Source organism: Peromyscus leucopus, chromosome 4, assembly GCF_004664715.2.
Source record: "Peromyscus leucopus breed LL Stock chromosome 4, UCI_PerLeu_2.1, whole genome shotgun sequence".
NCBI lineage: Eukaryota > Metazoa > Chordata > Mammalia > Rodentia > Cricetidae > Peromyscus > Peromyscus leucopus.
This window is the reverse complement of record NC_051066.1, coordinates 97,421,981-97,437,776: the sequence shown is the minus strand read 5'-3', so window position 1 is coordinate 97,437,776 and position 15,796 is coordinate 97,421,981. Positions and strand designations below refer to the sequence as shown.

General features: G+C 45.1%; 1 long non-coding RNA gene across 1 annotated transcript; it reads left to right on the top strand.

Moving 5' to 3' along the window:
* Position 1: 1 nt before the first annotated feature.
* On the top strand, positions 2–11,429 carry LOC119087882. The gene is made up of 2 exons (XR_005091393.1): positions 2–868; positions 11,156–11,429. It is a non-coding gene; the product is annotated as an uncharacterized LOC119087882 (long non-coding RNA).
* The last annotated feature ends 4,367 nt before the right edge of the window (positions 11,430–15,796 follow it).

Sequence of the window (15,796 nt, the reverse complement as noted above, 5' to 3'; positions counted from 1 at the left end):
ACTAAATATTTTTGTGAGATGTAGATGATACAAAAAGGCAAAAGTTACTTCAAAGGCTATTGGAGCCTGTGCTTCTTCCTGGCCCACCAGCCTGTCTCCGGTCCCTGCTGGGACTCTTCATGACTGTACCATTCTAGCTCCTGTTCCTCTTCTAACTTCTGCTTCCTAGTAAGAACTCAAATCTCACTTTATTTTGGCTAGTCTGTGTAGGCTTCTATGTGGAATAACTAAATCCTCAGAGACATTAGTGTAGCTACTCGAGAAGTAATGTTTCCATTGTCCGCTCTGCTAATACCGTTCCTCTTGTGCACCATTAGCTTTCTTTCTCAGTGCTAGGACAGGACCCAGGGCTTCACACATGGTCGGCCTGGGCTTTACCAGTCACTTACACCCAGGGCTTCACACATGGTCGGCCTGGGCTTTGCCAGTCACTTACATCTCTAGCTTCCTTTTTATTGACTTTATTTCAATCCCAGAATCAGCCGACAATCCAGACCAAATGGTCCAGAATATTCCCGTGCACCATTAGCTTCAGCCACACATTATTCATACCATTTCTGGAAAAAGATAATGCATTTCTTCATCACCCTTGTCATAGACAAGGGAAGTTTTCATGTCAGTTTATGTTCCACGTTTTGTAGGACCTCAGAAGTGATCTATTTCCCATCAAGGCAGAGACACCTTGTTTGTTTGTTTGTTTATGTGTGATGCCAGAGATCAACCCCATATTCTCATGATCCTGCCACTGTTCTATAACCCAGCAGGAAGCCTTTTATAACATCCCGGAAGGAGTGACTATCAAGTGGTGGTTGGTGATGGACTATCTGAAGGTATCCCATTCCGTTATGGAAGGACTCAAGTCTTTTGGGTAGGTTTTTGGAGATAGGGTCTCTGGTTTCACCCCAGGCTGGCCCCAAACTTACTATGCAGTACAGGCTGGCCTTGAACTCCTGCCTCTTGGGTCATAGGGTTACATGACCAGCATATGACTTATTTCTTTGGAAATGCTTATTATTAAAAATTCTATCAACCTTGGCTGAGGAGATGGTTCAGTGGTAAAGAGCATTTATTACTCTTGTAGAGGACCCAGGTTCAGTTCCCAGTATCCTCATGGTGGCTCACAACTTCCTGTAACTCCAGGTCCAGGGATCTGACACCCTCTTCTGCTCTTCTCAGGCACTACATGCACATGGTGCACAAACAGATGCACATAGAAATGCAAACCACACATGCACATAAAATAAATAAACATTTAAAAATTCTGTTCCCTGTTGAGTGCTTGATCTATGTATAAACAATGTTATATATATATATTTACACGATACACTCTGTATCTGGAGTATGTATGTATATAAAACAACCCGATGTGTAAGACAAACTCCCACTTTAAATGACTTTTTTTGGGGGGAGGGTAGATTTTCAAGACAGGGTTTCTCTGTGCAGTCCTGGCTGTCCTGAATTTCCTTTGTAGACCAGGCTGGCCTCGAACTCACAGAGATCCGCCTGCCTCTGCCTCCTGAGTGCTGGGATTAAAGGTGTGTGCCACCACTGCCCGGCCCATTTTAATTTTTTTAATTGAAAACTTCTTTTTCTTTGAGACAGAGTTTCACTCCATAGTCCATGCTGGATTGGAACTTTTTATGTAGTCCAGACTGACTTGAGCTCTGTGGATAGTTAGACCTTGTCTCAAAAACAAGCATAGTGGTGAGATGGCTTGGTTGATAAGGTGCTTGTCAGTGAATTATAAGGATGTAAGGTCCTTATGAGCTCAGGTCCTAACACCCACACAGGAGCCAGGCATGGCAACGTGTCTACTGCTCTAGTTCTGGGATGCAGAGACAGGAAATCCCAGGACTCACTTGCCAGCCACTCTTGCCAAAACAGAGTTCCAGGTTCAATTAGTGTCCTTGTCTAAAAAAGAAATAAATAAATAAATTAGGTGGAGAATGATAGAGGAACACATCTGATGTTGACCTCTGGCCTCCACACATCTCTGTGTGAGTCTATTCCTGTACACATATAAACACACATGCATACAGCATTTCTACCCAACCCACCCCCACAAATAAAACAAATACCAAAAATAAGATACAGCCCTGAATGGTATACTTTAAAATGTTTTATGTTATATGATTTATCTGTCCAAACAATATATACAAAGGTTTTCTTTTTTATTAGATTTATTTTTTTTTCATTTACTTTGTATATGTCTCTATATGTGAATACCAGAAAGTGTGAGTGGAGGTGGGACTTGAACTCGGTTATTAGATTTCATAGCTGAGCCATCTTACCAGGAGGATTTCTTGAAATCAAGAACAACGCAGTTGGACAAATGCATCCTTGTAATCTCAGTACTTCGAGGTAGGGGCGGGGATCAAGAGTTAAAGGTTGAGCCAAGGACCGGCTCAGCCAGTTTTTACCTGTATTTCTGGTGCTTTATTGCTTTTTAGAGATCATCATCTGAGAACTAAGTGGAAATGGCTGAATTTGTAATTCTCCTTTTTGGGTGACTGGGTGACTTGTATGGACTAAGGGCATCTTCTTTGTCTTTTGTTATCTATCATTCTGCTTCGAAGAACTGGAATTACAGGCATATGACAAAATACTCAGCTTGAATAAGCATTTGTTTGTTTGTTTGTTTTTGTTTTGTTTTTTGTTTTTTTGAGACAGGGTTTCTCTGTGTAGCTTTGTGCCTTTCCTGGAACTCACTTGATAGCCCAGGCTGGCCTCGAACTCACAGAGATCCTCCTGCCTCTGCCTCCCAAGTGCCAGGATTAAAGGCCTGTACCACTTTAAGATTTCTTCCAGGTCAAAAAAACAAAAAACAAAAAACAAAAAGCAAAAAAACATAATAGAATTTTTAAATTTTTTTAAAGGTTTATTTTATTTATTACATCTACAGTCTGCATATATTCCTGAATGACAGAAGAAGGCACCAGATCTCATTACAGATGGTTGTGAGCCACCATGTGGGTACTAGCAGCTGAACTCAGGACCTCTGGATGAGCTGTCAGCGCTCTTAACCTCTGAGCCATCTCTTCAGCCCGAATTTTTAAATTTTTATTTATTTGTTTGTGAGTGTTTTTTCATGTACATGCCTTTTGTCCATTGGGGTCAGAAGAGGGCATCAGATTCTCTGAACTGGAGTTATAGACAGCTTTGAGCTTCCATTGAGGTGCTGGGAATTGAACCTAGGTCTTCTGGAAGAACAGCCAATACTGTAATTGCTAAGCCACTGCTCCAGTCTCATGTTAGAATTCTTTTTTTGTTTGTTTGTTTGTTTTATTTTTCTGAGACAGGTCTCTCTATGCACTCTTGGCTGTCCAGGATCTTGCTCTGTAGACCAGGTTGGCATCACACTCACAGAGCTCCTGCTGTCTCTACCTCCTGGGTTTGGGATTAAAGGCGTGTGCCACCACAGGAGGCTTCCGTGATAGAAATCTTAAACCCCTGTAATGTGAGCCGGAAATCAGTGGCGTAGGAGCTGGGCTGTGGGGGCCTCTGTTTTCTCTTCCTCTCTTACAAGAGGACCAGCTGAAGCCTCTTCTCCCATCTTCCGTCCCTCACTGCTTTGCGTTTGTTTATTCGTTTGGTGGGTTGCTTGAGACAGTGTCTCACTATGTAGCCCTGATGAGCCTTGAACTCCAGATCCTCCTGCTTCAGTCTGCCAAGTGCTGAGAATACAGGCTTGCACCACTAGAAGTCTCTATGGCTTCACCCCTTCCTTCCACGTCTCATACAGATGTCTCTGTTGCTCAAATAGAACAAAAGAAGGAAAGTCATCCTCGGAATAGATTCCCAGATAGTCTAAGTAACAAACTTCAAAGCTGTCAAAAAACAGGGTTAAAGGCATGTATCACCATGGCTTGGCTCTTAAAACGATCTTTAATTAGTTTGGTCTAACTTTAAAAGGTTATTGATAAGCCAGGCATGGTGGTGCATGCTTTTAATCCAGCACTCAAGAGGCAATCTTTCTCTGTGAGTTTGAAGCTAGTCTGCTCTACATAGTGAGTTCTAGGACACCCAGGCTGTATAGGGAGGCCTGTCTTAAGAAAGAAAAAGAGGGCTGGAGAGATGGCTCAGAGGTTAAGAGCACTGGCTGTTCTTTCTGAGGTCCTGAGTTCAATTCCCAGCAACCACATGGTGGCTCACAACCATCCATAATGACATCTGGTGCCCTCTTCTGGGCCTGCAGGTGTATATGCAGGCAGAACTTTGTATATATAATAAATAAATCTAAAATATATATATATTATTTTTTTAGAGTATTTTTTAAAGATTTAAAAATTTGTAATTAGCTGGGCGGTGGTGGCACACATCTTTAATCCCAGAATTTGAGTGGAAGAGGCAGGTGGATCTCTGTGAGTTGGAGGCCAGCTTGGTCTACAAAGTGAGTTCCAGGACAGGCTCTAAAAAGCTACACAGAGAAACTGTGTCTCAAAAAACCGAAATGAAAACAAAACATTAAAAAAATTATTTGTATGTACCTTTGCATGGGTGTGTGCGTATGAGTGCAGGTGCCTACAGAAGCCAGAGCTAGAGTTACAGGAAGTTATGACCTGCTGGACATGGGAAAATGAGCTCTGACAGTTGGAGCCATCTTACTAGCCCCTTTATTTACTTGCTGACCATGTTATATACATATGGACTGTGTCTTGATCACACCCATCTCCAGTTCTCCCGTCACTCCCGGACACATCCTACACCCTCCTCCTCCTCCTCCACCCGCTCTCAGGCCCTCGCTTCTCGTGATGGTTTTAAACCCATTGAGTCCAATTAGTGCTGCCTGTTGCAGTTTTGCCTCATCTTGCTGGCTTGGCCTTGTGTGGATCTTGTCCAGGTTACCATAGCTGCAGTGGGTCCGCAGGGCAACGGCCGTGTGCAGTCCAAAAGAAAGCGCTTCTGGCACTGCTCCACATCTTCTGGCTCCTAACAGCTTTCCACCCCCCTTTCCGTGTCCTGCGCCCTGTGTCGGGAGGTCGATATGGGTCCCATTTAGGGCTGAGCGCTCAACAGGCACCTAATCTCAGCCTTTTGACCATTTATGAGTCTCTGCTTTGCTGCCCGCTGAAGAATGAGGCTTCTCTAGCCAGGGTTGAGAACGGCACTAACCTATGGGTATAAACACAAATATTTACAGGGCAGATTGGCATCATGTCCATTTAGCAAAACAGTGGTAAGTTCTGCCCTAAGGCCTATGACCTCCCAAGTCATGGAATTTTGACCATGTTTACAGTATTAGACATGAATTTCTTCCAGTGGACCAGCGTTTATATTCCATCAGAAAGTAGTTGGTTACCTCTATAACTTTCATGCCACTATTATACCAGTGGGTACATCTTGCCTGGCAAATCAATATCATAGCATGCAGGTTCCAGTGCTGGGTAAGACCATTTATGTCTTTGATCCCCAGTAACCTTCATACCACCTTCTTATACCATGAAAGCTAACCATCAGGGAGGAAGTTTGCAGGTCAATTTCAACTTGATTTTTCTATGTCCTGCAACCCAAGTATATTATGTCTTCAGCAATAGTTTGTTTGTTTGAGACAGGGTCTTATTATGTAGCCTGGGTGGCCTGGAGCTCACTATGTAGACCAGCTGGCCTTGAATGCATGGAGATCTCCCTACTTTAGCCTTGTGAGAGCTGGGATTAAAGATACGCACCAGCACACCCTCCACCCCGCCCCAGTTGGGTCTGGGTCTTACCATTATTTATTGTTGTCATTTACGTGTGCAAATGTGTGTGTACATGTGCATACATGCCCTAGTGCGGTGTGGAGGTCAAAGGACAATTTTCTGGAATCAGTTCTTCTAGTGTGGATTCTGGGGATTGAACTCAGGTCTTCAGTTGTGCAGAGCAAGCTCTTTTACCGAATGAGCTTCCCTGCCTGGTCTTCTTGCATTGTTTCAACTACCATGTGATGTATGCTATTGACTTCCATTTTCTTGCCAGACCTCTTAGTAACTCCAGGGGAAATAGTCAACAGCCTGCTAAACATCTGCACTCGGGTACATAATTTGTAGTATGTCCCATACCGAGCTTAATTACTACTGTTCCTTCGAACTTTCCCCTTCCTCTTTGCTCCTGCTCTTTCTAGTGATTCTTGGGATCAAACCCAGAGCTTTGCGTGGCTCTGCTGGTGCTCTACCATCGAGACACATCCTTAGCCACTTGTCGCCTTTCTAATCCAGGGGAAAGTGCCAAATGTTTCCCTGGCTTGGAGGAATCCGCAGTAACCTCTCCCTGCTTAGCTCTGGAGGTCTTTCACAGAAGATCTTTTATTTGCAAAAGAAAACACTGATCTTGAGCTGGGGGTATGACTCCAAATATATTGCTCATCTAACATGTGCACAGCCTGGGTTCTCTTCCCAGGAAGAAAACTAGAACCCCATGTGGTGCTACATGCTGGTAATCTTGTAATGTTGCCACTACTAGGATCAGACTAGCTCAAGGCAAATTCTCTTTTTTCCTTCTCCCTCTTTTTAAAAAATCATATTTATTGCTGGGCATGGTAGCACATGCCTTTAATTCCAGCACTGGGGAGGCAGAGGCAGGCATTTCAAGGCCAGCCTGGTCTAAATAGCAAGTTCCAGGATAGCTAGGACTGTCTCAAAAATAAACAGTAAATAAAAAGATTACATTTATTTCTTTATTGCATGTGTGTATATCCTTATGTGCATGTTGAGGTCAGAGGACATCATAAAGGAACCAGCTCTCTCCCTTACCAAGTGACATCTGAGGATCCAACTCTGCCATTGGACTCTGTGGCAAGCACCTTCACCTTCTGAGACATTTTGCTGTCCCCTCCTTTTTTTTTTTTTTTTTTTTTTTTTTTTTTTTTTTTTTTGAGACAAGTTCTATGTTGCCTGGTCTGGAATTCCCTACATTCATAGAGTGGGCTAGCCTTAAACTCACAGAGATCCACCCAGCTCTGCCTCCTGAGTTCTGTGATTTAAAGGCATTTGCCACTATGTCCACCTCTCTTTTCAACAAACAAATAAACAAGAGCAGGGGCCTGAAGAGATGCTCAGTGGTTGAGAAAGCATCTACTGTTCTTGCACAGAACCCAAGTTAGGTTCCTAGCACCATGCCAGGCAGCTCACAACCGCATGCAGTTCTAGCTCCAGGGAGTCTAACACCTTCTTCTGGCCTACGTAGACATCTGCACTCATGTGCACATTGCCACTTTAAAAGTTTAAAAAGCAATAAAGGAAGTTCTCAAGTAGCCCAGGCTGGCCTCAAACTCACTATGTATGAGAATGATGCTAAACTCTGATCCTCCAGCCTCAACCTCCAAGTGTAAGAGTTTTAAGCAAGGCCATCATGCTTAGCTCTCTCTTTTAGCCTCTTCTTTGCACGGGGGTGGGTGGGGTGGGTGGGTGTGTGAGACAGGGTTTCTCTGTGTAGCTTTGCGCCTTTCCTGGAACTCACTTGGTAGCCCAGGCTGGCCTCGAACTCACAGAGATCCGCCAGGCTCTGCCTCCCAAGTGCTGGAATTAAAGTCGTGCGCCACCACTGCCCGGCCTGCTTAGCTCTTTTTAATAAAAAAATTTACATTTATTTCTTTATTTTGTGTGGAAGTGGCACTGGTGTACCGCAGTGCATGTGTGGAGGTCAGAGGACAGCTTGCATGAGTGACTTTTTTCTTCCATCTCTGTCAGCCTCGCAGACTGAGCCATTTCATCATCATCACTCTTTTCATTTTTGAGACAGGGCCACATGTAGCTCAGGCTAGCCTCAAACTAGCCAAGGATGCCTTTGAACTCTTGGTCCTTCTGCCTTTGCCTCCCAGGTACTGGGATTACATGTCTATACCACTACACTGCTTGCCTCTGCTTTATACATACTTTATAGATAAGTGACCTCTAGATATTTATGGTCATCCAATAGAAGTGATAGAAAGGGATATAGACTTCAGAGGTATAACATCAAAATACAAGGATGATATGTAAAATGTGTGTATGTATAAATTTTATTAAATCAGCTTACATTGAAATACAGCATTGCCTCACACCTGCGAAGCTGAGCATTTGACAGTCGCTTGACCCTTGAGGCTGGATGCCCAGCAGTTGCAGTAGTCCCACAGTGGGTGTCTCTCACTAGAGAGGCCCAGAACCACCTCAGCACTCCCAGTCTGGTGCTAAAAACCTGGAAATTTCTGGAGAGCTGCTGGTCCTCAGTCAGTGATGGGAACTTGAAGTAGCTGTTTCTGATCTGAGCAAAGGTCTGGGTGCTCTCCCATTTGGTGTGGGTCTTCCCACATTTCTTAAGGCTATCAGGACAATTCCTCAGGTACAGCTCCCTACTCAGGTCATCCTAATGTGTGGCAACTTGACATTAAAACCAGATGTCACCCCACAAAAGTGCTGACAGTGTTGACTTGAAGGTTTGTATTACCTTTCTGATTGCTCTGATCCAGGAAGCAGAGAGTAATTAGTACTGAGGCTTAGCTTGCTGTTTCCTTTTTATGCATCCAAGAACCTAGTTCATGGAACAGTATCACCCCCATTTACAGTGGGTCTTCCCAACTCAGGGATCTGATCTAGATAATCTCCACAACATAACATGCCCAGAGACTTGTATCTTCAGGGAACTTGTCAAGCTAACAACCAAATTAACCATCACAGGGTTCAAATAAATGTAGTAGGGTCAGTGAGATGGCTCAGTAGATAAACATACCTGCTGCTAAATCCAATAAAACTTGAGTTTGAGCTGGGTGGCGGCGGCGGCAGCGGCGGCAGCGGCGGAGGCGGCACACGCCTTTAATCCCAGCACTCGGGAGGCAGAGCCTGGCGGATCTCTGTGAGTTCCAGGCCAGCCTGGGCTACAGAGAGAGTTTCAGGAAAGGCGCAAAGCTACACAGAGAAACCCTGTCTTGAAAAACAAAATACAAACAAACAAAAAACAAAACAAAACAAAAAACCTGAGTTTGATCCCAGGGACCCACAGGGTAGAAGGAGACTGACTCCCAAAAGTCACCTTCTGACCTCTATAGGTGCACCATGGCTCAAGCGCCCTACTCCCACAAAAAGAATGAAAATGTAATTTTTTAAAAAAAATAATTTTATTTATTTTTATTTTATGTACATTGGTCTTTTGCCTGCATGTGTGTCTGTGTGAGGGTGTTGGATTCTGGAGTTACAGACAGTTGTGAGCTGCCATGTAGGTGCTGAGAATCGAACCTGGGTCCTCTGGAAGAGCAGTCAGTGCTCTTAACTGCTGAGCCATCTCTCCAGACCTGTAATTTTTTTTTAAGTTAAAAAAAGTAGAGGACTTAGTGAATGTACCAGTACAGGACTTGCACTTAATGAGAATCAACCATAAAGGCGGTGGGGTAATTTTGAGTCTCAGGTTCAAAAACTGATCTCCTGACACAGTTTCTGTTTGCCTCAGCAGGGTAGAGATTGTTAAGGCATTGGCAAACGCTTAAATTAACTGGTTAGGCACAATCCGCAGGACAGAATGAATCGCCTGAGCTCCTCTGACCACAAAGGATCTGGAAAATGTGAGGAATGCTTGGTTATCCAGGAAACACTAAACAGTTCAGTTACAAAGGACAAAGCAACAGGGAGAGACAATTGCAGCTTACAAAGGTTGGCAGTCGGTCTTGTCAGGCAGGGGTCACCTTGTAGGAGGTTTTGTCCAGTGAGCTTTCAGAGTTCTCAACTCCTTTGTCTGCCTATCCAACATAATCGGCCACATCACAGTATTCCAGTGTTCCACCCCACATCACAGTATTCCAGTGCTCCACCCCACATCACAGTATTCCAGTGTTCCACCCACATCACAGTATTCCAGTGCTCCACCCCACATCACAGTATTCCAGTGTTCCACCCCACATCACAGTATTCCAGTGTTCCACCCCACATCACAGTATTCCAGTGTTCCACCCCACATCACAGTATTCCAGTGTTCCACCTCACATCACAGTATTCCAGTGTTCCACCTCACATCACAGTATTCAGTGTTCCCCCACTCACATACAGTGCCCACCCACAGTATTCCAGTGCTCCACCCCACATCACAGTATTTCCAGTGTTCCACCCCACATCACAGTATTCCAGTGTTCCACCCCACATCACAGTATTCCAGTGTTCCACCCCACATCACAGTATTCCAGTGTTCCACCCACATCACAGTATTCCAGTGTTCCACCCCACATCACAGTATTCCAGTGTTCCACCCCACATCACAGTATTCCAGTGTTCCACCCCACATCACAGTATTCCAGTGTTCCACCCCACATCACAGTATTCCAGTGTTCCACCCACATCACAGTATTCCAGTGCTCCACCCACATCACAGTATTCCAGTGCTCCACCCCACATCACAGTATTCCAGTGCTCCACCCCACATCACAGTATTCCAGTGCTCATGTCACCCACATCACAGTATTCCAGTGCTCCCCACATCACAGTATTCCAATGTTCCACCCCACATCACAGTATTCCAGTGTTCCACCCCACATCACAGTATTCCAATGTTCCACCCCACATCACAGTATTCCAGTGTTCCACCTCACATCACAGTATTCCAGTGCTCCACCCCACATCACAGTATTCCAGTGCTCCTCCCCACATCACAGTATTCCAGTGCTCCACCCACATCACAGTATTCCAGTGCTCCACCCCACATCACAGTATTCCAGTGTTCCACCCCACATCACAGTATTCCAGTGCTCCACCCAGGCTCATTCATTTCAATTTAGCAGGACACGATTCTGGTTTTGCTCTGAACCTTATAATTTTAGTTTGCTTGTTCTATTTTTTATTTTGATTACTTGTAGGTTGAGATTTGTCTTATTATTGGTGGATCTTGCTAACCTGTAAGTGTTAATCAACACACCCAGCCTCATACACTTCTCCAACCCTTAGGTCAGCCTGAATCCTTAGCAGAAGGATTATCTACTGTTTACTACATCATGTGGACTGCCAAGCAGTGTCTCATTCTGGTCATCTATTATTCTGATATCTGATTAGTTAGGTGATGTTGTCTAGATGTTTCCTCTGGGGTTTGAATCATTCCACCTTCAGGAAGCTCCTTAAGCAGGAATGTAAACAACAACACATCTTCAGAAAGCCCCTTGAACTGACCAGATTCACCAGGCCTCTCCTTCCCAAGGTAAGCACTAAAAGATGAGAGTACCTTCCAGATTCAGGAAGCTGAGCTGTAAAGAAGACCCTCAGACCAGACCAGCTGCCTGGAAGATGCTTACACCAACTGAGGCACCTGGAAAGGACACTCTCCAGCCTGTTGAACTGCCTTCAGGGGTGCAGTGTGCCCCAGGTTCCCATCTTTGTGAACTGCCACCCATGCCGGGGTGGGCTTTGGTGATGCACTTCTCTTTGAGTCATTTCTGCCCCTGTAAAGTAACCCCTCACCCATGTTCCTTTAAGTATCCCTAATAAAACTGATTGGTTAACCAAGTTGGACTTTGGTGGTATCTGAAAGTGTGATAGCTCTGAGGGGGAAGGTTTTCCTGAAGCAGGCGTCACAGCTCTGAACGGAAGGTTTCTCCAATGGAAGTGTTACACACAGCTCTGAGGGGAAAGGTTTTCCTGAAGCAGGCGTCACAGCTCTGAAGGGAAAGGTGTCCTGACAGCTGAGAGCTAAGGAATACCACAAAGTCACACCGCACAACAAACCTCACACAAGAGATTTATTGGGAGAGACACAAGAGGGCGGCTGCCTCGGCTCCAGTGAGAGGCGGCTGGGAAGTGAACAGGAGGCAGGCTCTGTAGGGGTCGTGGTGGCGGGGAACAGGAGCCAGGCTCTGTGAGGGGTCATGGTCGCGGTTTCCAGGAATTGACCTGAGAACTGGAGGGATTTTGCGGCCTGATCAGACAGAAGCAGGAAGGAGGCTTATATGGGATTTAGAAGTAGGGGACGCTTTCCAGGGTAGAGATTTCCAGGTGAAGACTGGTAAGATTTCAAGTCCTAAGCTTGAAGTGAGCCCAGGGATTGGTGGGATTTGGTGTTCAGGGATTAGTGAGTTTTGGTAAGGTTTTTCACCTGGAAGTGGGCTCGGACCTTTCACCCTACAGAATCTGTGTTTTGGTCTTTCATGGGTTACCAGTCTGCATTGAGTAGATGTGTGTATTGCATCTCCATAGGAAAAGTGTTTTGTCACACCGTAGGTGAGGCCTCATTCCCATCCCTAACTGTGCAGCATACTTTATACAGCCAGCTCGTTGTATTCATGAATTTCATATCTGCATATTGAACCAACTATGAGTTGAAAAAGTTTTTAAATTATTTATGTATGTATGTATTTATGTGTGTCTATACATATGTATCTGGATGCATTCAGAGGCCAGAAGATGGCTGTGTCAGATTCCCCAGAGCTGGAGTTACAGGTAATTGTAAGCTGCTTGGCATGGATGTTGGGAAGCAAACTTGGGGTCTCCAGAAGGACAGTGTGTTATCTCCCAAAATCTTTTAATTGCATCTGTACTGAATATATATAGACTTTTTTGGGTAATTATTCCACAACAGACAATATAAGAACTATTTGTATAACTTTTACTTTGTTTTGGGTATTATAGATAATCAAGACATGATTTATATACGTATACAGGAGGATATGTATAAAAAGTAAATACTACTACACTTTATATTAGGGTCTTTAGTATAGACATATTTTGGAACCCTTGGGGATTCTGGAATACCATGAGGTGACTATTTGTTCTAAAGGTCTTTCAATCGAGACACTGCTTCAGGCTCTGCTTCTGCCTCCAAGTCTGGGATTGCAGACATGCACAGCTGTGCCTGGCAGAGTGTGCATCTATGAGTAGTCGTAGACACGGGTTAGAAACTTCCCAGGACACGGAGCTAGTAAATCTGCAAACAGGAGTTAAACTTCAGCCATCTTAGTTTTTGCTATCCTGTACACGGAAAAGGGGAGAATACATGTATTTTAATTGGTTACAGAATCAAAGGCAGAAATGCAGGAGCATTGCAGGATGGGTTGAACCCAGCAGCGACTTTGGGCAACCCAGACCATCTTCTGATTGTCTTCTGCTCTTCAGACTGGATGAGGAACCCTTGGTGGGCAGAGGGGAAAATATTGGCAAATGATACATTAGATGATTTAACTTCCCAACTTTTAACAGGCTTTGGGAATATGCAACTCTTTGGTGGCATAAACTAGCTCATTTCATTTCCTTGGGCCTCAATTTCCCTGTCTATAAAAAGTTTTATACAAATTGTTTTTATTAGCATATTAATTATATGTAATAATAGGTTTCATTATGACACTTTCATACATGTACCTAATATATTTCGGTCATACCCTCTGTTACCATCACTGATACACACACACACATTCCTATTAATCTCTTTCTTCTTCCCAACTAGTCCCCCCTACTTCGTGTCTTTTGTGGTGGTTGTGACATTTTGTGGTTGTTGAGTTTCATCAGTGTCGTTTATCAGATCATAGGTGAAGGTGTGTTTACAGAACCTTATGCACGGTAGAAAATATCTCTTCTTCCCTCATCAACCATTAACTGTATTTAAATCTTCAGGGAGTGGGGACTCCTTCCTTTTCCATGACAGAGTGTTGACAGGTCCAATCTTGTGCAGTAATTGTAGGACTTAAAACAAAAACAAACAAACAAACAAAAACCCTTGTTTTATTTCTCTCTCTCTCTCTCTCTCTCTCTCTCTCTCTCTCTCTCTCTCTCTCGTGTGTGTGTGTGTGTGTGTGTGTGTGTGTGTGTGTGTGTGTGCGTGCGCGCGCAGCAGTAGAGAACACTTGTGGAAGTTAGTTCTCTCTTCCCATCATGTAGATTCAGGGGATCGAACTCAGGTCACCAGTCTCAGCAGCGACATTTTACCCACTGAACCCTCTTGTCAGCCCGTGGGTTTGGGGAAGAGAATGGAAAAGGATTTTAAGGAAAGAACAGGGGAAAGGTTTGAGATGAGCCTCACTATAAATTGCAATTTAGAACTAGTCAAGTAAAGACCTGTGGGGACATAGAAAAGAAAGATGGAGCCGCTTCTCTGGTAAAACACCAAAGAGCAGATTACACTAGGCACCAGGAAGGCCTGGTGGCCCCAGGGGTTCACTTATGGATGCCTGAGTGAAGAATGGTGTCTGCTGAGGTTTAATAGCCTAGAAACAGTGTCCAGGTCAGGGCTGGCTCCAGTGCTCTAGAGCTCATGAAGGCAGAGCAGAAGACAGGAGTGATTCTCTAACTAAGCTGGACTGGCTTTCTCTGAAGATCAGTCCTGGGTACCCGGAGAAGGCTTGTCTTTTTCCTGCCCACCAAGGAGGCTGAGTTGACTGACTTTCCTGTAGGAATTCCTCAAAGTTTCACCTTTGAAGATCATGCTGGTGCAGAAGCTGACTCATACTGGCTAACAGAGACCTGCTTCAGCCCACTCACACTGATTGACAGAGACCTGCTTCAGCCCGCTCACACTGATTGACAGAGACCTGCTTCAGCCGCTCACTGTGCAGACCTTCACGCTCACACTGGCTGGCAGACCTGGTTCAGCCCGCTCACACTGATTGACAGAGACCTGCTTCAGCCCGCTCACACTGCTGGCAGACCTGGTTCAGCTCACTCACACTGGCTGACAGACCTGATTCAGCCCGCTCACACTGCTGACAGACCTGCCTCAGCCGCTCACACTGCATGGTTCAGCTCCACTGCTGCAACCTGTTCAGCCCGCTCACACTGCTGCAGACCTGGTTCAGCCTGCTCACACTGCTGGCAGACCTGGCCCGCTCACACTGGCCAGACCTGGTTCACACTGCTCAGACTGCTCAGCCGCTCACACTGGTGTCAGACTGTTCGCTCACACTGGTGCAGACCTGGTTCAGCCCGCTCACACTGGCTGGCAGACCTGTTCAGCCCCCTCACACTGGCTGGCAGACCTGGTTCAGCCCGCTCACACTGGCTGCAGACCTGGTTCAGCTCCCTCACACTGGCTGGCAGACCTGGTTCAGCCCGCTCACACTTCGCAGGTGTGTCTACATTTGCGTCAAATTGGAAAAAACTAGCAGAGCTCAGCCTTGTTGAGGTTTAGGCAGCAACCCAGAAACCATAGCTAGGGTGACCTCATCTTGCCCCCAGAGACAATGGTATCTCAGCTCCCGTGGCTAAGAAACTGCTGTTGGCAAGTATAACCTACTGTAATGTTTGGCCAGGGTCTGCACTACCACCCTGGGAAACTTCAAGTCCCCTCCATGCTATTGCCAAGACCTATAGCCACTTGGTCCTCAACTTGTGAAAATAAATTGTGTTCACAAAGTTTCCATATTAGGAATCATCTTTTTAAGAACCTACACTGAAGTTTCTAGGCAAAGACCCCAGTTCCAGCTGTGGTTACAATACAGGACATGCGGGGCTGGAGAGATGGCTCAGTGGTTAAGAACACTGACTGCTCTTCAATTCCTGGCACCCACATGGCAGCTCACAACTGTCTATAGCTCCAAGATCTGACGCCCTCACACAGACATACATGCAGAAAACACCAATAAACATAAAATAAACATTTTTTTAAAGGACAATATAGGGTATGTTTATATTTGTTTTGTTTTTTTTGAGATGGTCTGGTCTACATAGCAAGTTCCAACCCTGGCTGGCCTGGAACTTGCTATGTATACCAGGCTGGACTCAAACTCACAGATTATTCTGCCTCTGCCTCCTGAGTGCTGGGATTAAAGGTGTGTGCCACCATTCCCAGCTGTCTTACTTAGGGTTTTTATTGCTGTGAAGAGACACCCTGACCACAGCAACTCTTATAAATGAAAATATTTAACTGGGGCTGCTAACAGTTTCAGAGG